General features: G+C 40.8%; 1 long non-coding RNA gene across 1 annotated transcript in view; it reads left to right on the forward strand.

The window, feature by feature from the left end:
• Positions 1–6,836: 6,836 nt before the first annotated feature.
• Positions 6,837–26,606, forward strand: part of LOC144583305 (uncharacterized) — a 51,219-nt gene continuing 31,449 nt past the window's right edge. The window contains exon 1 of the long non-coding RNA XR_013537018.1: positions 6,837–20,276. This is a non-coding gene — a long non-coding RNA (uncharacterized LOC144583305). The remainder of the gene's footprint in view (positions 20,277–26,606) is intronic.

Here is a 26,606-nt window from a genome sequence, read left to right on the forward strand (position 1 = left end):
ATCTACGGAGTATCCTCACCATAGCAGTGACTAAAGAGTTACCCAGAGAAGTTAACACTGAGAAGCAAGATGGAGAGCAAGATGGATTTCCTGCAGTATCACCCATTGTTCTCTGCTCTACCTTGTCCTAGGTTTTCTTGCATTGTGCTGCCTTTGGGAATGTGACACAGAAGAGGCGGTGAGGCCATGCTACAACCTCTTCCAGCTTTCAACATACAGCTTCATGACCGCTCTTCTCTTACACTCTGCAGAGCAAACAAGGCATGGGTGATTGTTATGAGCTGTACTGTCTTGACATGGCTGCCCTCCCTTTCGTCCCTCCTGTTGCACTATATTAAAGAAGCTTAATGCATAGGACAGAGAAACAACATGCCGATGTGTTGAGGCTCTTGTACATGGCCATTATTTTCATTTAATGGTCGCCACTTGGGAACAAATGGTTATTTGTCTTTTTTTTTTTTTCCTTTTCTTTTCCCCCTGTCAGTAAGGAAAGCAATTCCTGTATTCTGCTGAACTGGCACCTACCCAGCAGTGTCATTTTACACAACAAAGTCAACACAGTGTTTGTAGCACATTGATTCAGCAGATCAGAATCCAGGTCTCATTTTATGCCTGACTTGGAAGATTTCATTAAACTTTGCATGGGCTTTAAATTAAATATGAGTCAGCTGGATATGAAAATAGTAGATCCTTTTTAATTGCTTGCTGAAGAGTTGTGAAACTGGCAGCAAGCAGTACCTGTCTAGTTATGCTCCGCAAGGGGAAAACACCCATCATATTTATGATGTAATCAAGTGTAAACACGGCAACTAATGAAAGACATTAAATACCTGCAAGTTAATATTTATGAAACCTGGCCTTCCTTGAATTGCACAGGATAAAGCACCTTACTTTTAAAACCACAAGAAAAGGAGGGAAACGAACAATATGAGGCTGTGATCTTTTACCATGTCTCCTGCATAGCCTTGAACACATACATGTGTAAGGACATACCTGTACGTGTGTACTAGAACCCAGTGGTGTAGCATGGCTTGCCAGCACCTAGGGGCAAGTCCACCAGACTCAGTTGGACAGAGGCTACCTTGATGAGGCAATCTACTCCCTTCATCTCCTGGTGCTGCACTTGTGCCGTGCCAGCAGTGGCTGGATTGCCCTACTCACTAGACAATTTGGCAGGCAGGGTGGCAGGTGGGTCATAGTGGGAGGGAGGAACAGAAAGAGCGAGGATGGACAGATGGAGCTATCCAGGCCAGTGCAGCAGCAAGATGGAACGTGCAGTGTGCGTGTTTGTGTGTGTGTGTGTGTGTGTGTGTGTGTGTGTGTGTATGTGTGTGAAAGGGCAGTGGTTGCGCTCTGGTGCGATTGCCTCTCTGGCTTCCCTCATGCTACATCGCAGCTTGAACCATCATGGAAATATAGGGCGCAAGGGCAGAGCTGGGGCATGCACACAGCACATAATGTTCTATATTATATGTGCTGGGAAAAGCTTGATCATAATTGAAAGATCTGGAAAGCAGCATGCTATGATGTCCTGCAGTTAGCAAATTTAAAATCACAATTAAGAGATTAAATGCTAGCTGGTATTAAAAGGTCCTTACCACTCACATTTGGCCAGAAATGGATATGTATGTAAAAGAAGGCAGTTCTTTCTTTCTTTTTTTCTTTAGGTCAATGAAATTTTATGTTTTATTGCATTTTTGGTTTTTCTGGCTTTTCACTGCAAAGCTTAAGCATGAGGAATAGATATTATATATAGCCAGAAGAGTGATAAAGGGAGAGGATTAGTTAGGTTCGACTGGGAGCTTCTTCCCTTATGATTCCAAAAAGGAGCAGATAGCAATGGATGAAGGAGAGGGGGATTGTGGTTTACCTTTGAAGACATTGAAGGGAACCAGGATAATAGTAGGTCAATATTTGAAGTTCTGTTCATAATCAGGAACACTTAAGTTTTAGAGGCACAGAGTTGGCCACCCAAGAGAGGAAAACAGTTGCAGAGTCAGAATTTGAAAGGAATAAGTTACAATTAATATAGTAATTTGTCATTATCCATTGGATCAGTATCCACTGATTCACTTTTCATGGTCTGAAAACATTAATAATATTAAAAGAAAAAAGAAGAGAAAAAAAAACACATGTTTTCACATGTACTAGCAGAATGGGCCATTAGAGGGAGCCAGAGACAGCGCTATGAATATTTGTTAGTGAGGAATACATAGAATGCTCTGACGCCCTCTAGTGGCCAATTCTGGTAACTTATGTGAAAATAATGTTATTCCTTTTTTTTCCTATTTTACCATGATATCTATCTATCTATCTATCTATCTATCTATCTATCTATCTATCTATCTATCTATCTATCTATCTATCTATCTATCTATCTATCTATCTATCTATCTATCTATCTATCTATCTATCTATCTATCTATCTATCTATCTAGAGCATTTGCTATCTGCAGCTTTCAATATACACAATTGGGTCTGGAACCAATCCCTAGCAGATATGCAGGTCCTACTGTAGTTAAATTTGGGTGTGCAGAAGGTAATGCTACATTTCAAAAGTAATGTAGTGAATAGTTATGCAGCTGCCCATTGGTGTAACTAGCAACATTTCCTGGTTACTTTCAAGTTACTTTTTAAGGGAATTTAAAGGCATTTTAGGGACATGGTGCCGCTGCGGGCTAAACCGCAGAAGCCTGTGCTGCAGGGTCAGAAGACCAGCAGTCGTAAGATCGAATCCATGCGACGGAGTGAGCTCCCGTTGCTTGTCCCAGCTCCCGCCAACCTAGCGGTTCGAAAGCATGCAAATGCAAGTAGATAAATAGGGACCACCTCGGTGGGAAGGTAACAGTGTTCCGTGTCTAAGTCGCACTAGCCATGTGACCACGGAAGATTGTCTTCAGACAACCGCTGGCTCTATGGCTTGGAAATGGGGATGAGCACCACCCCCTAGAGTCGAACACGACTGGACTAAAAATGTCAAGGGGAACCTTTACCTTTACCTTTAAAGGCATTTTAAAGCTGTTTTGATAGGAATTCTTTTAAGTTTTATGTCATTTTCTTATGTCCTAAATAGCAAAGGAAAAGTTTAAACATCTAAAGTTTTTTAAAAGTCCATAAGAACTGCTGGATAGCTCAGTGATTTAGGTATCTGGTTGTAGAACCAGAGGTTGGGAGTTCAATTCCCCACTGTGTCTCCTTGAGAGGGGATGGACCCCATGATCCATAGGGTCCCCTTCCAGCTCTGCAGTTTTAAGATGATGACAACCATGATCTTTGCCTAGTAGAAGGAAGCAGAATGCATTTTCCTGACTTGCGGGTCATGTTGTTATGTGCTGTTAGGTTGTTTCTGGCATGCAGAATGTTTGTTGCCCACCCCCACCCCCCACCATGAGTTTGCATGGCAGAGTAGGGCTTTGAACCCAAATCTCCTGAGTCCTAGTTGGATGCTGAATCTGATTTAATACAGTATGCTTGTTCTCACAAGGGCAATATTGCATTAAATGACCTGTATGTCTGAAAAAATGATAATGGCGACGTTCATCTGGTTGATGCATAGCGATGAGCCGTGGTGGGCACGAACTGGCACAGTGGTGGTTTGTGGTTAGTCTGTGTCCATGAACCATGATGAATCATGGCAATTCTTTTCTTTAATGAACCAATTCCTGGTTCATTCAGTTTGGGCCCATCTCTAAATGAAGAGGGCTTAGCTCAGTTACACAGAAAGCCCCCCTTCATGGGCCCCAGTACTTGCTCCAGTCTTTTCTTCCCCTCTGCTGCTACCACTCTGCCCTGCTGAGTAGGACAGTAGGATGTCTGGGGCCTTCTCCCTACCCCAGTGCTTGCTGTGAGAGGCTTAGGGTGTTGTGGGAAGTCTAGTTCATTTGAGGATTCCCTATATATAGCCTAATGCAGTGGTCCTCAACCTTGGGCCTCCAGATGTTCTTGGACTTCAACTCCCATACATCCTAGCCAGCAGAGGTGGTTGTGAAGGCTCCTGGGAGTTGTAGTCCAAGAACATCTGGAGGCCCAAGGTTGGGGACCACTGGCCTAATGGGCAGCAGAACGACACTTCCCACAACACCCTCAGCCTCCCAGCAAGCGGGGGGGGGGCATGAATTAGGTCACAGACAGCATACTCAGCTGTGTATTGGCAGTGGAAGCACAAAGGGGGGGGAGGAGGTCCAGGTGGTGCTGGGGCCCATAAAAGGGGGGCTTTCTGGAGGGGAGGACATAAAGCAAAAGGAAACACCAATTATGATAAAGTTTGGCATTTGGTTTTACTTGGTTCCCCAGTCTGCCCATGAAAAGAACCATAAACTGGCCCAGTTCGCCCTTTTTTTTTTTTTTTGGTTCATGGTTCGTGTTGTGCCCATCTTTAGCAATGAGTAATACAAGAAGTTCCTTTTTAAAAGTACTGCTCTTGGACAGAAACAATATGTTGCCAGTCCAGGCAGTCGAATTGATTCACTCAGACAAAGACCGCTTCTTCCAACACCGAGTGTGTTTACAGTAAATACAGAAGTTCAGCAGTACAAACCGGCAGCAGGACGCTCAACAGAGGAGATCCAGACCTCTTCTCCCCAGGTCCACACAGTTACACACGTGCACATTTACATACAGCCAATCAGTGTGAACATTGCGTCATCCCAGACTGCATGGTTCAGCATTTCGCACGCCTGTCAAGTAGGGCTGCTGATGATCACGGGCCTTGTTCTGCCTCAGTGTGAAATTACCCTTGACATGCTTGGAATGAAGTTAGGAGGGGGAAAAAAGAACGTTGTTCATTGGAAGTAAAGAAATGTTCTGGAAAATGAGGAGAGGAAGTGGGGTCCTTCTCTCCTGCTGCTTGGTGCGGCAGCAAGCTCAGAGGCCAGCAGTGCCCCTCCTCGTGAGTTGGGTCCACCAAGCTGAAAGCCAAGAACTCATTGCAACCGTAGTCAGGACTGCTCCTGCAAGAAGACACAAGTCCCTCCCATCCTTCCGGAAGATCAGCTCCCAAAGGTCCATAGTGCGCAAGACGGTACCGCTCACAGCAGCCATTTATAGCTAATTTATTTCACCTCAGAGATTAGTAGAATCCTAAATACATGTAATTTGCTGATGGTAAACTTGCCTAGGGCTTTTTGATCTGCTGGAAAGGCTCTTCTTGTGCCCCCCCCCACTTCAGAGGCTTGTTGTGGGGTGGGGGGTTTGAGAGAGGGCCTTTCCTGCTTGGGAACTCTGCTGGAAGGGGTTCAGATTGCCCCTCCTTGCTGCCCTCCAACTGGCTGGTGAAGATCTTTTTATTTGGGCAGAACTTTGGCAACCAGCAGGCTTCTAATCAACAGCGTTTTAACAGATGTACAGGACTGGTTTCCTTCCTTCCTTGTTTCTCAGAAAAGGATAGTTAGTACAGTGGGGTCTCTACTTAAGAACGTCCCTACTTAAGAACAATCCAACTTAAGAACAGCTCCATTTGCTAAATTTTGCTTCTACTTGAGAACAGAAATCTAAGATAAGAAGAGGAAAAAAACCCTTTCCTGCCCTTTTTTTAACCTTAGGTCATCTTAGGTTAAAAAAAAATTCTCCCCCTAGTGGTAGAGTACGTATTAACCAGCTTTGCATTAGTTCCTATGGGAACTAATGCTTCAATGTATGAACGCACCTCTACATAACAAAAAAAAAAACAAAACAAAACAAAAAAACAGCCAGGACGGATTAATTGGTTTTCAATCCATTCCTATGGGAAATTTTGCTTCAACTTAAGAACGTTTCAACTTAAGAACACCATTCCAAAATGGATTAAGTTCTTAAGTAGAGGTTCCGCTGTAGTTTCTATGGACGGAAAAGAGCAGATACGGATTAAATGGTTTTCAATGCATTCCTATGGGAAATGCAGATTCAACATAAGAACATTTCAACTTGAGAACCACCTTCCAATACGGATTAAGTTCTTAAGTAGAGACCCCACTGTATTTTAATTAGGAGGTTTTCAAGTGTTTTAATTTTAACTGTCTTTTAAGATTATACTGAGTTTGATCCTGTCTTAATGTTTGTAACTTACTTGGAGTGTAGGCTGTCTTGGGTCCCAGTTGTGAGAGAAAAGTGGCATAGAAAATAGTAAGACAGGCAAGTAAATAGACAGATAGACAGGCAGGCAGGCATGGAGAACTGCCAGCCTTTGGTCTGGATAAAACCTCCTGGTGAATTTGGATCTTGCCTATGTGTATGGCTCCACCATTCCTTCTCAAGTCTTTTCTGCCCAAGTGATGCTTTCAACCCTCTCTGGCCTGGTTCCAAAAATTAATGGCTTTCTCATTTCAGGATGCCTAACAACAGATGACTATGCATAGCTGTTCAATCAGGTCCGACATGGCCTGTGCTACTTACTCTCATGTAAGCGTCCACAGTAGAAATGGGCAGAAGCCTCAGTTCGGGAGGTTGTGCCTGTTCGTACACTCGGCACCACAGATGCCTCATGTTCCCTTCCCCAACCTCCCTGGCCAATTACCCATTCACCCGTGGAGTGTTCTCCTCGTCAGCAGTTTCACCAGTCCCCAGTAAGAGCAGTGGTTTGCTTGTCTTGCCTCCTTGTCTGAGGGGGCGATCAGCCAAAAAGATGGGTCAGGGAAGCCTGTGCTCCTGCCAGAGACTAGTCAAACTGCTGAAGAGGAAGAGGAGGAGGAGACGAGAATGTGCCAGCTGGTCCCATGTGTACAAACGAGCATGAACTTCATGCCCATCTTTAGTCTACAGCAGTGGTTCTTAACGTGGGCGATAATGCCCCCCAGGGGGCGATTTCATTTTTCAGGGGGGCGGTAGAACACAAAGGGGCGGTGTGGGGGCGCTGGAGCAGAAGGGGGGCGGTGGGGGGGGGCGCTGGAGCAAGCCAAACCTGTGAAGATGGCTGCAGCCTTTTTACAGTGTGAATGAATATATATTTTCCTCCAATTTTAATTTAGTTTCAGACTTTTTGTCTTGAAATTTTTAGTTCCTGCATTTGTTTTTATGCCCTTTGTATATTTCTTTTTGCGTCTTAAAATTCACTTGCAACTAAATCATTAAATGTTACTTTTTGGGGGGCATTTCATTTTCTTGGAATTTAATTTTGTTTTCAGGGGTCATTGGATTTAAGTGTCTTAAATAAATAAATAAATAAATAAATAAATAAATAAATAAATAAATAAATAAACAAACAAACAAACAAACAAACAAACAAACAAACAAACAAACAAACAAACAAATAAATAAATATCATCGCCGTGGGGAGGGGGGCGATGATAACTTCCTCAATGGCTCAAGGGGGCGTTTCCTTCAAAAAGGTTAAGAACCACTGGTCTACAGTATTGTGCAATGGTTTGCACAGAAGTGTTGCAGTTGGTTTGCTACCAACTAAACATGCCCAGGATTGCAGCCAAATGCTTGCAGAGACTTTGCTTTTCCCATTTGGCTTTGTAAATGTCTTTCCCCTTTCTTTGTCAACAGTCTCTGGGCTTAATTAAAGCAGTAATATGTTTAGTTTTTTTTTTTAATGGATGCCTGGACTGTTTTCTCCTTGACTGATAGTACTTGCTTAATACCAGAGAAATTTTTTATGTTCTCCTTTATCCTGTATCTGCCCTGCTACAAGATACTGTTTGTTGCAGCTGGATATAATTCTTGCTGTGGTGTTCTTCATTCTCTTGTGTGGATTGCTAGTATTGTCTCAATTATACTGTGATGTTATCAGTGAATATGATAGTTGCCCAGTATTTCTACTTTCTGAAAAGTACTGTGATTCCTTGTCTTGAAGATACTTTTTCCTTGCTTTCTCAGCTGTCTGGGCTGTGAGAAGGAGATACATTTTCATTTATTTTACATTGGAGTGTCCATTTTATTTTAAGGTGACCTTCAGGCACACACTTGTTGCTTACCAGTGACATGCATAAATTAAGTTGAGCTTCTTGACTGGTGACAATCCTTAGTAAAGAAAGCTCCAAAATGGCTTCCATTTCAGGCAGAGCACATTCACAGAATCCAGCAGCATGGCAATCTAACATATTTGCCAAAATGCAGTTGCCACAGCACAGTGCCACTTCTATGTATTTCCTTTTTTCTAAACAAACATAAAAAGGGAAGTCTCAGATCCTCAACACATTTAAGTGAGAATAACAAAAATGGATAGATAGGCAGAAAAAATGAAATTAAACATCAAAATTCTTTGACAAAAAACCTATTACATATAGCTACTCAGAATGTATGATTCCCCCATTGTGGAGATCCATAGGGCTATCTTTTTGTTCAAATTTTGGAGTGTTACAGTAGGACCCACGTATCCATGGGAGCAGTATCCAATGGTTTAACTTATCCATGGTCTGAAATATTAAAAATATCAAAAGAAAAAATCCAGAAAAACTATTTTCACGTGTATTACCAGAACCAGCCACTAGAGGAATTGGAGACGGTGCTATGAATACTTATTGGAATACTTAACATAGTCTATGGGGGTCTCTAGTGGCCAGTTCTGGTCATGTGAAAATATTTTTCTAGTTTCTTTCTTTCTTTCTTTCTTTCTTTCTTTCTTTCTTTCTTTCTTTCTTTCTTTCTTTCTTTCTTTCTTTCTTTCTTTCTTTCTTTCTTTCTACCTACCTACCTACCTACCTACCTACCTACCTACCTACCTACCTACCTACCTACCTACCTATCTATCTATCTATCTATCTATCTATCTATCTATCTATCTATCTATCTATCTATCTATCTATCTATCTATCTATCTATCTATCTATCTATCTATCTATCTATCTATCTATCTATCTATCTATCTATCTATCTATCTAAAGAGTTCACTGTTATCTACAGTTTTCAGTATCCACAGGGGGCTTGGAACCAATCCCCAGTGGATATTGGGGTTCTTCTCTATTTTAGTTGGCCTTCAGTCTCTTGACTTTGATTTGAAATTTGCAAATTGCTAGGATGTATTTGTTGTTTTGTTATTTTGAAACGATGTACATCTAAATTCTATGTCATTAAGTTTTCAAAATGTTGTGTTTTTTTTTCCTTTTGTCTTTTCCTGGAGGGCTTTTCTGTTGGACATGTCAGAGCCAACTGAAGAAAACAACCTGAATTCAGTCTTACCTCTTAGGGTCCTTAGGGTGTTGTTGATCTCCCAGTATACAGATGGAGGAGACCTTTCGTCAGAGGCCGTCTCACTGTGATGGTGAAAACATTCACCATCTTTGTTCCACCACTAATGATGGGGGCTTGGGAAAAAGAATCCAAGGGTTAGTTGGAAGAGATCAATATAATCCTTAGATCCGGAGGATCTAAAGCTCTTCTGTTTTGCTGATATAGCTCCAATAAGGGGAACAAACAAACAAACAAACGGCTGTGTAGCTGGCACACTTTATTACCCCTCTTATTGATATTAGGGGGGGGTGAGATTTCAAAAGAGGAGAGTGGGAGAATATCATAAAATCACCCTGCTCATGTCAACCTCTGCACTGGTGGGTGAAACGTAGCTCTGATTAGGAAGTGGTAGTTCCGCCACAACTTCTCCCATTCTTTTAGGATGGATGGTTTTCAACATCACCAAGATAATGACAACTGCTAAGAACATTTATAGTGGGAGGGAAAAGGAGGCCAACTGAAAACTCCTTGTGAAAAAGGCTCCAGAAAATACATGGCATTATGGCTATAAATGGAAGCAATGATATGGGGTGGGAGAAGAATCAAGTGATACGTGTTTTTTTTCTGTACCAGTAACTGAAATATTTTCATTCCATAACACTATAGTAAATTTAAGCAAAATAATGTTGGAACTCAAGATATTAATTAATTTGTTAGTCTGCTAGTCACATCCTGTTTTTTTGTAGTAGAACAACAACAACAGTCCGAGCAGTTTTCAACATCAGTGAAAGAAATGTTTAAAAACCAATGGGACAACTCTTCAATCTGCCCGGATGCTCTAGCCCTATTCAGACATTACACTTGAAAGGGAGTAGGGCTGAACAGGTCCCGTGCCCAGGGTCACCATGTCTTTTGGAAGTCATACAAACCTTCATGAGTTCAATGCAAAGGTCTGCATAGGTATTTAGCTGAACATGCTTTTGTTTCTTCTGTGATTGGCACTCCTTCTTTATGAGGGCTGCCAGTCATGGAAATGCTATACCATGTTCATTTGAACATGCTTGCAGTGCTTATGCAGATCTTCCTATCTGGTAGCTGTGTAACTCTTGTTACACAAGCGAAACCAGAAGTCTTCTTAAGTTACTCTTAAAAGTACTGTAATTAGTTTCTACTTTTCATAAATGTTCATGTCTCCAAGTACACTTCTTCAGATGAATCCATACTCCATTAGTGTGAGTTCATAAAGTCAACACATTAAGAAAGACCAAGGAAAAATATCAATTAGTGTCCTTACTCAGAATTTAGTACAATTACTTCCTTGGATTATACCTCCCAGACGCCCCGCAGCTGTACTAAACTCTGTCCCAATCTGAGCCAAAATAAATCCCGAGTGAGTAGTTGATACGACAGCCGCTCTCAGACTATATGTAGCAAACTGGATGTCACTGATATTTACAATTAGAGCTTAGGAGGGAGGAAGAACAATTCCAGCAGAGATAAAGTATGTTTATTAGTTAGCTGAAATATAATTATTAGTTTAGATTTGGCTCAGTTACAGGTTAAGATATTACTCTAGGCCTTCCTCTCAGTTTCTTTCAAAACACAGCACTGTGCCAGTTCTTGCAGCAAACTGAAAGCACAAATGCCATCTATTTATTTAAGGGAGTTTTGCCCAAAGTATAAAGCAGTCTTACAAAATAGCACACATGGTGCAAAATGATATTGCACCATACAATTATGCGATATAAAGTGTATTGCTTGTGATGTAATTGACCTGTTTCCAGGCTGAAGGAAAGGGGCAGAACACAAACAGGGCTGAAGTTAAGGCCAGCTCATGACATTTTAGTGATACCCACTACAATGTGGTGTAGTGGATAGAGTGATGGACCAGGACTAAGAAGGCCTGTGTTGAAATCCTGACCAGTACTTCTGGGATCTTAAGCTTTAATTTCCTTTGGCCCTCTGGAGGGGACAAAAGCCTTCACATCTGTTGCATCTGAGGGTGACTACACAGCGAGAAAATTACAGATGCAAAGTTTCACTTGGGAAGTTGGGTTCCCCAGGGAAATTCACCTTAATTTACCTTAACTGACCACAGAGGCAGATAGGAGGAAATTGACTAAACAACTTTCTTTGCAGCTTGTTAACACAGCTCTCTTGTAGCCCTCCTGATCTGCAGGAGGCACAGCCATGAGATAACCATCTTAATAAGCTGTAAACAAGGCTTTCATGGCAATTTCCTTCTCTCTCTCTCTCTCTCTCTCTCTCTCTCTCTCTGGTGTTAATGTAGCTCTCCTGTACAGGAAAACTGCCTTAATAACTTTTAACAAGGGTCACATGGCATTTTTTTTCCATTTCCTTCCTTCCTGTGTCTAAGTGCTCTAATTCAGCAGTGCTGGAATTAACACACACACATATATATATTAAAAAAATAAATAAATCAGATTATTCTGTTCAGAGGGGATTGACAGAGAATGATCAAAGCCTGTACAATATAATTTTTATGTGTGAACTGATGTGAATGGATCTGTCCTAACAAAAAAATTAGACACTACAGATCAGAGGAAAAAACTATACATGCAGGGGGCCTTCAGTGCTAATTTGCATTTGCTCTAAATTGGCCCAAAGCCCTCTAAACTGTACTAACGTAGCATTTCGCACATTATATGTCAATAGAACACTATGCTATGCTATGTTTGTTTGTCTGTGAGTAGATTTTAAGGCCAATAGTCTGCTTGGGCTCTTCTCCTCCTGACAAACATTCAACTACCAGAAAATAATACTTATCTCTCACTTTTTTGTCACAGATGCATGAATAAAGCATGAAAGATATTATTGTAACATCATCATGTTCTGATTATACAGCTGACTGACAAATACTGTATATGTCAGACTTGGATTTGTGTTTAATGCAGCTTTTGATAATTGCCTAGATTGAGTAAGAGAACTTCTCTGGTTATCTGCCCTTTTATTTGCACAACAAGGTTAGGAATAACACTGCAGCTAAAGCCAGACTTATTGGCTCCAAGGTCAGCAACTGAAGGAGGAAGTGCTATGTAATGGTTAGAACACACACACATGCATGCACGCACACGCGCGTGTGCACAAACACAGAGCACGTGCCTGAGAGAGATATCATCACAGGATCAACTCTCTTCACAATATATGGCGCTTAATGAAATGAAGAGTTTCTTTTAAGGGTGACTTTGCTTTAGGCACTAAAGCTATAATAAAGGAAGCGTTTGTACAAAAAAGCCCTGTGTAAGTCACCTTCCCGGAGGTGGCTGAGGAATGGGTTTTAAATTTCACTTTAAGTTGCCGTGTCAGAATCCCATGATTTAATTCAATTTCTGTTGTCCTAGACGAGTTGAAGGGTAGTTCCTGGGAAAAAGAGGATTGCAAACTCATCACGTCTTCACAAGAGATGGTGCCTAAATAAGCGCCAACTTAGACCCCCAAGAGCAACCAGACTGGTTAGATGTCAGTCTGGGAGAGACAAAAGGAAGTCGGTTTTGAGATAACCTGTAACTGATTTAGCAGAGAGTGGTAAACCACTTCTGAGTGCTCTACAACTAGAAAAGCCTGAAAACGTTCCCCATAATCTATTTGATGGCTTCTTCTTCGAAGATATAATAAGGTAAAGATATAACTTTAAAAAGGGAATCAATGTTACCCCTGCTGGCATGATGGAACTTCCATGTTCAGAGGTAGAAACTGAAGATGTTTCTTTTGGGGTTGACAGTGGGTGGCTGGCTTTCAGATTCTGGGAGATGTCTTCTGAAACAAAAACAATTATAAGGTCTGTTCAGTGGTTTATATCACTAAATACTAGTTTCAGGGAAAAACCAGAAGAAAAACATTGCACCCTTTTGGGAGGCTTTGTCTAAATAGTTCAAGGTGGTAGCTTAGTTTTCCTCCCCCCTGTTTTTTCTTCAAACAACACTTTGTTAAAGAAGCCCTCCTTCAGTCCTACTGTGTTGGATAATTATTGGCCAATCTCCAATATTCCTTTTTTTTTGGCCAAGGTTTTGGAACATGTAAAACAGTGTATAATCTGTCTGCCCCTTCCATTCCTTTACATCATGGGCAAAATAAAGTGTGGGTCTCTGTTGCTCCCATTTATCTACGAAGAGAATAATCAGAGACTTCTAAATTAGAGGGATGATACAGAGGGAGGTAATTTCAAAATGAAAGCAAAAAGCAGGTCTTCAGCTTCCAAGGCATAGGGAGTCTCAAGATCTGTGAGTCACGTCTTAGAGCTCTCAAACTGTTTCCCCAGATTTAGAATGTAATGCTCCAATGTATTGTGGTAGAAGACTTACAGTAAGGAAGTCTCTTTAAAGACCAGTTTTGGCCAACCTTTCCTCGCTAATGCACCAATAAAAATGATGTCCTCTATATGCCCCAATGGGCAAATGGTGTAACCAGAGATGATCTGAGCCTATCCACAGGTGCAGTTAATTTGAAGATTTATTAAAATCACAGCAGATAAACAGAGTATATAAGATCAATTAAATGAAGACACAATATAAAAGAAACCAGAGGAAAATCAATGAATTTCTAACACAAAACAATGCAATGCTGAAGTGCAAAGCAGAACAGCCTGTATTAAAGTATAAGATACAATTATCGTTATGCAGAATTAGCCATAGTTAGCCCTTTATGAAAAAACTGTATTTGCCTCTAAACTTCCACCAGCCCTCTAGTTGAGCTCACTATGTTCCAGCTGTTTGACCTAAAGATTGAGAAAGAAGGACATATAGCTATCTGTTCCAAAGAACAGGTTTCCTGAAGGTTCAAATGAATGCGAAAGATAATTGATCCAGGAAAATTCAGATGGGAAAAATCAGAAGGAAAAAAAAGCAACAAAAAAGTAGTGAAATCACATGTGGGTGCTGGTGTGGGTGTAAAGAATAGATAATTAAGGGAGTAAGGGAGGTGTAGAATCTCTCAGAAGGAATTGTCGACATCATTGTAAAAACTGAGGCTTCTCTCAGAATCAAAGCAAACTAAGGCCCCCAAACAGTCAAAATTTCAAAAGTAAAAATTACAAGGAAAAAAAAAACCCTGAAAATTATTTGCATGTGAGCATGGATGAGTCTGAACCTCCTTGTCCTAAGCAACAATTGTTCTTTTCTCTCCACTGATTCTCTAATTTTCCTGTGTTCTGGTTGGCTTCCTTACCTTCACCTCTAAAATTCATTTTTGTGTTGGTAGAAGGCAAGCTTGGAGAAAAAGTGCATTGGACCACTTTTCTTTATTCCCAGAAGGTAAATCACCCCTTTGTCCTGTGGCACATCTTATCATTGTTATGCCCTGGGCCTGGAGCCATTAAAGGTATCCAACCTTGTCTTCTAGCTCCACCAAAGCCTTGTTGCCACAACAATCATGTACCTGTCCTCTTTTTTTTTCTCATTCCAGACTGGAAGGAATCCTCTGCCCCTTTTTACCAGCAGGAAGCAGTCTGTCATCTGTATGAAACAAATCAAAGATTTCTTTGATGCCATTGCATAGGCAAGCTGTTCCACAGGTTGGCAATCCAATTCATAAGCAATATATCTCCAGGCCAGTTCAGTCTACATGTCCACAGGCCTTTTGCCCAGTGTGCCCTTATATCTAATATTTGAACCTGATTAACAATGGCGTCTCAGCTCCAGAGGTTCTTGGATGATGACAATGATCTAGATCAATTTCATTTTGGCTTCAGCCCAGCTCTGGAACAGAGACAGCTTTGATTGCCTTGGTGGATGACCTGTACTGGGAACTGGACAGGGGGAGTGTGTCCCTGTTGGTTCTGCTGGAGCTCTCAGCAGCTTTTAGTACCAAGAATAAAGCTCTCTTAAGGCATTTTTACAATACTAAAAATGAGTTCATATGGAAACTGAGCCAGGTTTCAGCATGAAACCTGTATTGTGGAACAATTTAAACAGGAACAAAAATCCCACCCTATTTTGTAAACATATGGACATCAATCATTTTCTAAAGAACTGTTCTACTATAAATTCAGACTCGTCCTTCTGAAATTTCCATTTCTTACCATAATAAATTATAATGCTGCGATGGTGAGGGACACCCTGAACCATTTGCACTATGGAACGATTATAAATGATACAACTACAGCTGTTTAGTCATTCCAGGAACATATAAGTAATGAAGATACTGAATATGGTGCAGTGGCTAAAGTGATGGTCTAGGAATCAGGAGGTCTGTGTTCAAATCTCCGTTTGTCTGTGGACACTCACTGGAGGAGTGGAACTGGAAAACCCAATCCTTAAATAATTACTCTGGAAGCCCTATTAGGGTGCTATACTTTGGTTCTGACTTGGCAGCATGTAACACACATAGATTATGAAATAATGGCTGAAATCCCGTTAGTTAAGGTAGTAAGTTGCAACTAGAATAGGCCCATTGAATCAGTGTAACTTACATATGAGTTGACTGACTGAATCTCCAGTGATTCAATAGGCCTACTTTAGTCTAACTTATTACACTAACAGAATTTCAGCCTGTGTGTTTATAATTGGCCTGATGAGAGCCGCTAGGCCACACCTTTAAAACAAATAGATGAACCAACCAACAAAATCCTGCCTTTAAAAGTTAATTTCCAAGTGCTATCTTCGAATGTGGAATATATAATACCATTATTTCACAAATGACTAAGTACTACAGTACCTGACTTCTTCCTGAATTATACATAGTAAAAGAATTGCATAGATATAATGTTGAGATGACTCAGTTGTACATCTGGGGAAGGCTGTGCATGGGTGCCCCAATTATGTTGAGAGGCTGATTTGGTGCTTTGGATTGGATGCCAATTCATTCTGGAATGGTCTGGGATTCTCTGTGACACCCTACCCAGGTTGGCTGAGAAATTCAGATCACTGAAGACTTCCCTTAGAAAACCAAAGTATGTATAACCTTTTGGTTTTCACTAATGTATGTCAAATGTAGAGACATCACAGAACCTAAAGAAACTAATGGTGAGGAACATCCACCCTGCTAAACTTCAGGGGTGTTTGTGTTGCACGCATTTTCAGTGTCTGCTCCTCCACCTCCTCTTCCATGCACTTCTTAAAAGAATGTTCAGGATGCTCAGTCTAACCCATTCATGCCCATCCACCCCACTTTTGTCCTTTTGCTGGATTGGAGCACACGTGCATAGCCCTCCCCAGCAGAAGTACACTGGTCAGCAGATACTGGTGGCACCTTCTCAGAGCACCTTTGGAGCCCCCCCCCCCCCAAATATACAGTCCAGGAATTGCACCAAACAAAGAGACAGTTAAAAACATGCGCTCAAAGAACGTGGAGGAGAAGTGAAAGTACTGCATTGAAAGACAGCACAGTGGACACTGGGTACAAGGCAGGCAGGCAGGCAGGCAGGCAGCAGTGTTTGGCAGAGAGGGGTGGGCGAAGACATGCCGCTAAATCAAGGATCATTTCCCCCAGGCTGACAGAGTCTCCTTCCTGGTGGTGAGCATCATGGTACAGTTTTGCTATCGTTCAGATTTCAGAGTTTACATACAGTTGCACTGAATAGTGCAACAAAGACCAAATGCAATGGTCAGTGTATTTGACTTGAAAGGCATTGGGGTGGAGGGGCACTGGATGGACAATAGGGGTTGACAGAGGCAAACGAGCAAAGAGGTAGCAGCACGCAGGTAAGCAATTCTAACTCAAGGACCCTTCTTGACTGGCATAAGCCTTCTTCCCTAATAGCATCTGCAAAGTTCACAGCTGAAATACTATGATGATGAACACAACAAGGATCACCGAGTCACCCAATAACATCATCTCATCAAGACATTTGGTGATCTGGGCAGGTGCCAGAGACTTCTGTCTTGAGACCCTCTACTGGAAGCTAAATGTGTGCTTTTGTTCTCACAAAACTATACGACTTGGGCAACAAAATTTAGAAATAATAGTGCTTGTTGTTCAGAACGCCACTCACAACATGAATTAAATGTGCAATACAAAATGCTAAATGTTCTTTGGAAATGCTTCCTGCTGAACTTAGATCAATATGCAGTTGCATGGAGGTGCTCTCAGTACACACAAGGACACCAGCAATAAGCAAGTGAGTGGGAAATATTTTTTTAAAAATAAACCCTACTAAGGGAATAAATCAAACTTCTAACACCAACTAGGGGCAATGAGATGGAGGTGGGGGGGGGAATAGCTTAAATTTCATCCACACAAGCTCACACAATATAAATAGATTTTACCACTGAGATAAACAAATTAGAAAAGCAGAGGAAGTATTAGGTTCAGCACTACTGAATTCACAGCAAGAAGTCAAAAGGTATGTTAATGATGTAGAATAAGCTTAGACCACAATCAGTGGGGTGAGGAATATTGTAAAGCCAAAATATTGCTCCTGTGACGTGGATGGATACAGATGGACATAAGCCATTCAAGTAAAAAGCCCCCTATGTGATTTAATGGAAGATGTAGATGGCCATTTAATTTTGTTTTATTTATTTATTTACTGTGCTTTTAGGCTGCCTTTCTTTTGATAGTGGGGCTCAAGGTGTCTCACAGTTACTAAAACAGACAGCTTCCAAAAAAGAGCAAATTTTAAAAACGGTTAAACAAGGAAATATTAAAATAATTGTATGAAAAGGGGATTAAGAAACATAAAAGCATTTTAGAAAGATATATTAGCAACAAACATAGGGCAACCAGTTTATTTATTTGGGTCCTTTTAAGGAGAAAGATGGGGGTATATATTCTTACCCCATCTTTCTCCTTAAAAGGACCCAAAGTGGCTTACATCATTAAAAGGGCAATATTTAAAAGCTAAAAACAAGAAGTATACAAATATTAAAAAAAGAATTAAACAATATTAAAAATGCTAAATAAAACCAACACTAAAAACACATTAAAAAACAACAGAGCACAACAATCCAATTTGAGCCCCCTCTCATGTAAACATTAGATACTAAATACATGTTGGAATAAAAATGTTTTCAACAGCTGCTGAAAAGGGTGGATGGGTGGGGGGTCAGCCTAGAAGGCAGGATTCTCCAGACAATTGCTGCAGACAGTCATGCTAGGAAAGGTTGGAGGCATCAGGAAAAGAGGAAGACCAAATACAAGATGGACTGACTCCCTAAGGAAGCGACAGGCTTGAGTTTACAAGAGCTCAACGGGGTGTCGAGGACAGGACGTTCTGGAGAACATAGAGTCGCCATAAATTGGAGGGGACTTGACGGCCCATAACATCAGCAGCAATGGCCTGTCAGATAGCCTGGGCTCAAGCCATAAGGAGCTTTATATGCCCTTTATAAACGGACAGGTAGCCAGTGAAGCTGCTGTAATAGGTTTTATGTTGTCTTTGTAACCAGCTCTGCTCAATAGTTTGACTGCATTATTTTGAAGTTTCCAAACATTCTCAAAGACAGCCCCACATACAGCATGTAGCAGTAATCTAAATGGGATGTACTGTAGCCAAATCGGATGTTTGTTTAGGATCACAGGCTAAGTGGCAACAACAAGTCTGATTATTCCATTGAAGAGTAATCTTGCCAATCAGATTACAGTACTTTTGGACTCTTTCAAAACTTTCTCATGCTTTCTGAGACAGAAAATGAATCCTTGACAAACTCATTTACTGACACTGTCACTCATAAGTGTGTCTGCCTGGCCATCCTCTCCTTCAAAGTGACTGAACACCCTGCAGCATCTAAACCAGAACAAACAGCTTTGCTAGGCAGTCTAAAAATAGCTTGACAAGTTCAACTATCATAGTTTAAACCTTTGAGCGCTTGCCACATTAACGCATCTTGCAACTGTGAAGTTTTCTCCAGTGCACTAGGTCATAGATTTGTAGATCTCCAAATGGTAAACATTCTGTGGACTCATTACCATCAAAGTCTATTCCAAAACTCAATAAGTTGAAAAATTTACTAATGGGTTTGTTTCAATGGTGCAGCCAGATCAATAATGTAAGATATGTGCCACTTGTGCAATATTCTAGTGTATTGGGTTGGATTCAGGACCCGTCTTCTGTCAGTGAAAAGACTCTACTTGTACTTGTGGAAGGCCTTTGTGACAGATTTTTTTATTTTTTGAGAGGGAGGTGGAAGGTGTCCTCACATCTATCCAGCAAAGTTCTCTGATCCTCTGTGTAGCATTTTCAGAGATCTAGAAGGGCTTTGGAAAGGCTGAGTGCATTTGCCTAAGTCTAGATACAGCAGATCAACCACATGCAAAATAAATAGCATATTTTGTTCAGCAACAACATACCGAAACATATCTTGTTCTTTGTCCTAGAAACAACTCATAGCATTTCTGTGACAGCCAAACCTACCTGGCAGAAAGCTATTTGCTCCAACTATAGCCTGCAGTTTTAAGTAATTAACATCTTGATAGTTCCATTCCTCTATCAATGATGCATTGTCACTTCGTCTATCGTCTGTATCCTCATTCAGTCATCATGACCCTTGCTACCATGGGATATATATAAAAACAGATGGCACAGTATGAGCATTCCATGTGTCTAGGAAGTGGGTTTTGTTCCATGAAAACGCACATTGAAATAAATCTGTTAAGTTACAAGATTTATTTATTTATTTGTTCATTCGTTAATTTGCTTCTTTGTTATACTTGTATACTGCCTGAAAGCACTGCTCTGGGCAGTTGACAATCAAGAGAAACATATGCCAACACAAAACACCACAAGAAAACATTACACAAATGTAATTGAAAATTAACAAACCATCAATATTTTTCTAAACTAAAAACCTAAAACTTAAACATTTAAAGGTTAAGATGTAAAAGATGCAGAAACAGGCGAATTAAATACCACCATCAACAGAAACAAATATACCAAAACCCTCAGGGGAAGATATTGTACTTTTTTTTTACAGAGCAAGGTCTTTAACAGCCTCTTAAAAGTTGAATGGGAGGGGGCTTGGTGAAGCTCTAAACAAGAGCCCATTCTATATGGAAGATGCCACAGCTGAGAAGTCTTTCTTATCAAGGTTTTCTTTGCCTTTCCCAGTGTGGCGTCCTGTAAGAGCAAAGCCTGTGAGGATGGAGGATTTCAGCTTTAAAGTTAAATGTGCACAGATTTACTAGGGGTACTTATTATGACAGCCAACAGGATTTTGGACTTTTTAAAAAAAGAATTGTACCTGTTTTTTGAACAACACTATAAGCCTTGCTGCATTCAAGTTCCTGGGAGAAAGGTAGGGTATAAATAAAGTAAAGTTGGAAGAAAAACGTTTCATTTTGTTCCTCATCAGCCTGTTTTCAATCATTTTCAAAATACAGTGGACCCTCTACTTACGGAATTAATCCGTATTGGAACGGTGGCTGCAGGTCGAAAAGTCTGTAGGTCGAATCTCCATTGACCTACAATGCATTGAAAACCGATTAATCCGTAACTGGACGTTTTTGTTCCATTTTTTTTCCATTTTGGCTTTTTTCTGGTCTGTAAGTTGATTCTCCGGCTGCAAGTCGAATCTAAATTTTGCAGCCAGAGAAGTCTGTAACTCGAAAAGTCTGTAAGTCGAGGGTCCACTGTACCTGGTAGCAACTTTGATTGTTTCCTGCTGTTAGACACCTGAAATACTTTGTTCTTTCTCAGTGGTTCCCAGCTTTGGGTAAACCAGGTGTTCTTGGACTGCATTTCTGAGAAACCCTGGCCAACACACCCTGGTGATGAAGGCTTCTAGGAACTGCAGTCCAAGAACGTCTGGCTTACTCAGGGTTGGGAACCACAGTTCTAACTCATTAAGCCCAGCTCCTGTAATCAGTGACACTTTCATCCATTTGAAAAAAAGATGCAGAATAAAATTTTGTCAGTATCTGAATTGAAAAATCAACCAGAGCAGTGAATTTTTTTAAAAAAAATCTGCACTCATTCAAATTGAAATAACCCTTTACAATCAGAATAGCAAGCTAATGGTAGAGCGGATATGGCAACATGGCTCCGTTTCAAAGGTCTGCCATTTTGAATATGTTGGCCTGAACTTTCACAAGTTTCCCCCCTAAATTGACAATATGTTACGTTGAAACTTCTACAAATCCCTGTTGATATCCTGAACAGCTGCGCCCCACCTCAAGTGACACCTACTGAATTCTAGCAAAAGCATCTCTATAAACATCGAGTTTATTAATCAATGCCTATAGTCGGCATAGTTTTTCTCTTTTACCACAAGGAAGATAGGAATCTATTTCCTGTAAATGTGACACTTTCACAAGTTAACCTTTTAAGTCCATTTTGTCCCCATGCCACATGAATTTGCAATCTTACAAGAAGATTTTCCACACAAAAAAAATCATATTCAAATATTCACTTTCTTTGAAAATATGCATACTAGTGTTCTTTTCAGAGGACAGAACTACCTTGGAACATTCAGGAAGTGCCTCCTGCATTCCAGCCAGAGCTTGAAAACTTAGGTTTCTTGGACTACACCTCCCAGATTTCCAAAGTGAGCTTACATGCCTATGCCCTGATTGCTTCAGTGAGAGCAGTATATTACATGGTGACATGGAAGAGGGACTTTTCTGTTATGGCATTTCAGTAATAGCGTACTGTTCCCTTGGAGGCCCAGCAGGTGCTGAATCTGGCCTCATTTTGATGCCAAGTTCGGACTGAGCTGTTCACCCAAAATTCTGAGACCTAGTGAGCATGGCATGACTCTGACCCACTGGGTTGCGAGTTTCTATACATTGCTTTATTCTGTCTTATGCTCAGAATTGTCTAATAATTTTAATGTTGTTTTATTTCTTAGTATTTGTTAATATTCTACTATGTTCTTGGTTCTACCATTTAGCATGGACTCATGGACCTCACCAAGCTGCAAAAAAGGCAAAACTTTTAAAAGTTGGGTTTATTGCAGGTTGCTGAGAATTCCTTGGATCCAGAAGGTGACCCAACTGAGCAGTACTAAAGGGAAGGAGGGGCGGAAAGAAATCATAAAACATATAAAATACAGAAAACTAAAATAGTTTTGTCACGTTATAAGTCAAAGTAAAATAAATGAGCAAAGAAATGTAAGAAGGGGAAGTGCTTGTCGTTGAAGAACCTGGGAGACTGGTTTGGCTGCAACATCGCCATCATCTAAAATCAGAATGGCTGAGATGATGTCCAGCCTCTAAAAGGACAGGAACAACAATAAGTTGTTTTATCATCCATAGAACACCCCAACATATCTAGATCTAGGATAGAGTGTACATATTTTAGCAAATAAAAGGTTAGAAAATAGCTGAATTCTAATAAAATCCATGTTCACCCTAGGAAGTGTAGACCAGGTCTGTTCCTATGCAAATTCACAGAGACTGAATTCCCTGATCACGCATACTCAGGAGAGGTGAGGCCATCAGTACAGTGAGTGCACTAAACATCCTTAACTGCCAAGTTTGCTTTGAAAAGAGGGAGAGACTGGAGCAGCCAGAGTGAACAGAGGTTATCCTGACAGTTCATGGGTAACATCACCAGAGAACACCCTTCCAGCACTTTCTAGTCACTAGTACTTTAAGACTTAGGTAAGGCCCTTCCTATTCAATGTGACAATTGTTGTTGGGCAGGGCAGAAAATTAGCCTTCCAAGTACAGAACTGTTGCGGTTTGTCATGTCACTTGTCCCGCCATGTCAGATGCAACATGGCTTACTCTGTGGGAAAATGTGATATGACTAATGTTTTATTTACATGGAAGATAGCTTTACTCAGATGAGGAGAGGAAGAGTTATAGTTCACCCCCCCAAAAAAAATCACCTAAAAACTGTGAGTTACCTCTTGAGTAGGGGAAAAATAATAGAAAAAACTCGTGTATGTCCTGTCCTTAACATTAAAATTCAAAGAAGGTATGACCTCCTTGCCTGCTATAGTAACTTGCGATAAATGGCAACAGTTTCATCCCCCCCTCTGAGACTTTCTTCTGTAAAGCTGTTACAGAGAATCACAACAGGAAAATTACATATTTTTTGCTCTTTATTAATGAGTCATTGTAGGGAGACGTTCTACAAACCATAACTTCTTCAGCTACTTGCCATCTTGCAAATTCTGATTCATGTTCAAGTTCTGAAATATGTGAAGGTTATTTCAAATATGACAATTCATTGCTATTAAATTATTTAGGAAGAATACTTCGGCTAATACTACTGCTGTTTCTGGTATTACAACTATTAAACAGTAATGAATTTTAGCAGTATGTTTCTTGCCATGCTATCTGATACTCTGCTGCCACGAAAGATATTCATGTACTGTATTTATTATATTTATAAACCGGTGTTTCTCTAGGAAAGTCGGAGTGGCCATTTTGATTCACAGTAAATTTAGGGTGCTTAAGCTGAGGGCTGGAATGGCTGGAGTCTGCTTTGAGAAGCACACCAACAATTATTCTTGCCATGCTAACTGATATCCCAAGTACCCTAAGTGATACTCAGTTTTTTTGTTACTTCATACATGTATTCATATACAGTATGCTGCTGTTCCCCAGGTTGCTCACCTCAAAGTTACTGTGAATCAAAATGGCCACTTCGACATTCTTGGAGAAAGGCCAGGATATGAGGTAACAAATAGTGAGCATCATTTAGGTATCAGTTAGCAGGGCAAGAAATATTACAAAGCAGGGTCCATGTTCTTTTGTTGCTACACAGATACATTTATTTCTTTTTAATATTTTACACAGAATTCAGAGTAGTGTGTGTACTAGGAACATCTTAAGAGATCGGCCTGGGTGCACTGTTGCAGCAGAGCTTAAAATGTGGCTTCTCTATGATTTTTATGTTAATACATGTTTAATAAGAAACACTTGAGAAATATCTTGGCTTGATTAAGTGTAAATCCACCGAGAGAATGAAGATTCATAGCTTTGGTGCTTACAATAATCCAGATGTAGTGTTAAACAGTTCAATTCTTTTGAATCTGAGGGTAAGAACAGATGTTGTGGAAAGCCGGTGATTTGAAAAGAAAAACAATTAAGAATCACCAGCGCATGCTTGTCACAGCAAGAGCTTCTTTCACTTCCAGGAGTATGCAAATAAGCCTGCATTGTTTAATGGTTCTTCATTAGGATGTAAGCATGGGATTTCTTTGAAATTGTGTTTTTTGCTATTATGATGGGCTCTCTCCAATGCCTGTTTATAGCTTTGTGCATACAGTATAGTGGCTGAGGAGGCTGAGTAGCTCAGTGAGGCAGAAAACCTGACGGCAGAGCCAGAGGTCAGGAGTTTGATTCCGTACTATGCCTTGTAGGAGAAAAGCCAGCCTGTGAGCTCTTGGCCAAGCTATGTGGTCCTCAGATGAACTAGAGAACTCCCCAAAGAAGGGAAAAATAAACCACTGCTTTATTTTTGCAAAGGGTCACCATAAGCCACAATCAACCTGACCGTTTGTAATTACTACAATTTTTTCTTGGGGCTACTGGGTCAACATAAGAGTCATCACAACACACACACACACACACACACACACACACACACACACACACAAACACACACACACACACACACACACACGTAGTAAAGGGTTGGGGAGTGGAGTACAGTAGGGAAATATTCTGAGAAGATCTGCAGAGATGGAGCCACCAGCCACTCAGCATGGAAAGAGGGGAAAGTGTAGTGAAGTTCAATGGCAGTTGTGACCAGATTGATTGTGTTGACTGACTGAATGGCGTTTTGAAGGCCTCAGGTGCCTCTTCTATCTAGCCCTCACTGACAGTTGCAGCAGATGGGCAGGCCGTGTGCTTAGACAAGGTGACGGCTTTCATTTGGATGTTTTGCTTTTGTTCTCTTGAGTTTCGCCGCCCCATCTGCCTCTCTTTCGCAATCCATGCATCTTTATTTCCATTTGATGACTCCTAATTGAAAATAATCCTCTGAGTGAGGAAACGGACAGGTTGGGATCTGGTAGCAGTTCTGTTTCCCAACCTCCTGTTTGTTTTTCATTCTGCCAGGACCATCATTCACGAACTTCAGACGTTTACTGGCAAGCTCCCTTGCTGTTTTGGTGGCAGAGCTTCTATCAGTCATGCAAAGACCAGCATCCATCCGTGGCTTCTGCTCTTTTACCGCCATCTCAATGGCTGCAGCAGCAAAGCGCTCAACAATGATAAATCAAAAGCATTCATTTGTACTAGGTCACAAATAATATTTTTTGTTCTGTTTAAAGTTGGGGCTCTTTCACAATAGAAAACCTAAGAATCTGCCTATAAGCTGGTTACTGCTGAAACTTCTGTCAAAGTCCCAAAGCAAGCCCACTGTGAACTGGGCTGGTTGTGGCTTGGAATTTGCATGTCTACCCAGAAGTAAGTCTGACTAAATGTAGCCCTATATACCAAGGCTACAGGCCACTGGCATCTCCCCTCAGTTCTAAGCCTCTACCCCATCTTTAAAATCACTGCAGCACCATCAGAATTTAGCAGTGTCATGGCTGGTCCTGAAAAACACCACTTTTTCTTTAAGAATAAGGTGCAGGGGAAGGATATACAGTACCTTGTTTAAGAGAATAATAGTTTCCTGAAAGTATAGTTACATTTAGAAACAAATTGCATGCTCTGTTTCTCCTTGTTTTGAATGCATCACAGAATTTTGGTTGGAGCATAGAACCTCTTATGGACCTGCCACATCTGTTGGAATTTTATTTGCAACCTCAGATCCTGCCTGTAGTTTGACTGGGAGGGATTTTTCTCAGCTGGGATGATTATCTGTCCAACACTGAACAATTGTTTCTTCCAGCCTTTGGAATTCAAAGAGAGACTGCCTCTCTGCTGAGTGTTTCTTTCCCTTTTTTCCCCTCTGTTAGTGTTAGTTGTCTGTTTGCTATTGCTCTGTTCAACCGTTTATTAAATATGTGTGCAGTAAAGAAAGCAGCATGCACAAATCTGTAACTTCAATTATTTTTTATTCTTTTTCCTACAAATGTCTCAGATTGAGACACGTGCCAATTAATGAGAGAGGGGTTGAGTTTCTGAGGAACTTGTAGCTATTCTCCTCTGTGGACATCTGGACTTCTGTAGTAGTTGTTGTTATATGCGGTCAAGTCACCACCAACGTATGGTGACTACGTTGAATGAGCGATCTCCAAAATCTCCATTCCTCAACTGCTATGCTCAGCTCTTGCAAATTCAAGGTTGTGACTTCCTTTAGGGAATCATTTCATCTCATATTTGGTCTTCCTCTTTTCCTGTTGCATTCTACCTTTCCCAGCATGATTGTCTTTTCCAGAGAATCCTGCCTTCTCATGATGCACCCAGTGTATGAAAACCTGTTTCAACCTTTTTTGCTTTTAGGGATAGTTCAGGCTAAAAGTTGTGTAGTTCTTCTGTAGTCACGACTTTGATCGTCTTAATATTCAACTAAGTCCTGATTTGGCATTTCTTTTTTCCACTTTAATTAGAAGTTGTTTCAGGTCATTGCTGCTTTCTGCCAGTAAGAGGATGTCATCTTAACATATTAATAGTTCTTCCACTCATTTTCACTCCTTTTTCATCTTAATCTAGTCTGATATTCCTTATGATATGTTCTGGATACAAATTGAACAGATCAGGGGATTAAACACACCCTTGTC

Source organism: Pogona vitticeps, chromosome 1 (assembly GCF_051106095.1).
Source record: "Pogona vitticeps strain Pit_001003342236 chromosome 1, PviZW2.1, whole genome shotgun sequence".
Taxonomy (NCBI): Eukaryota; Metazoa; Chordata; class Lepidosauria; order Squamata; family Agamidae; genus Pogona; species Pogona vitticeps.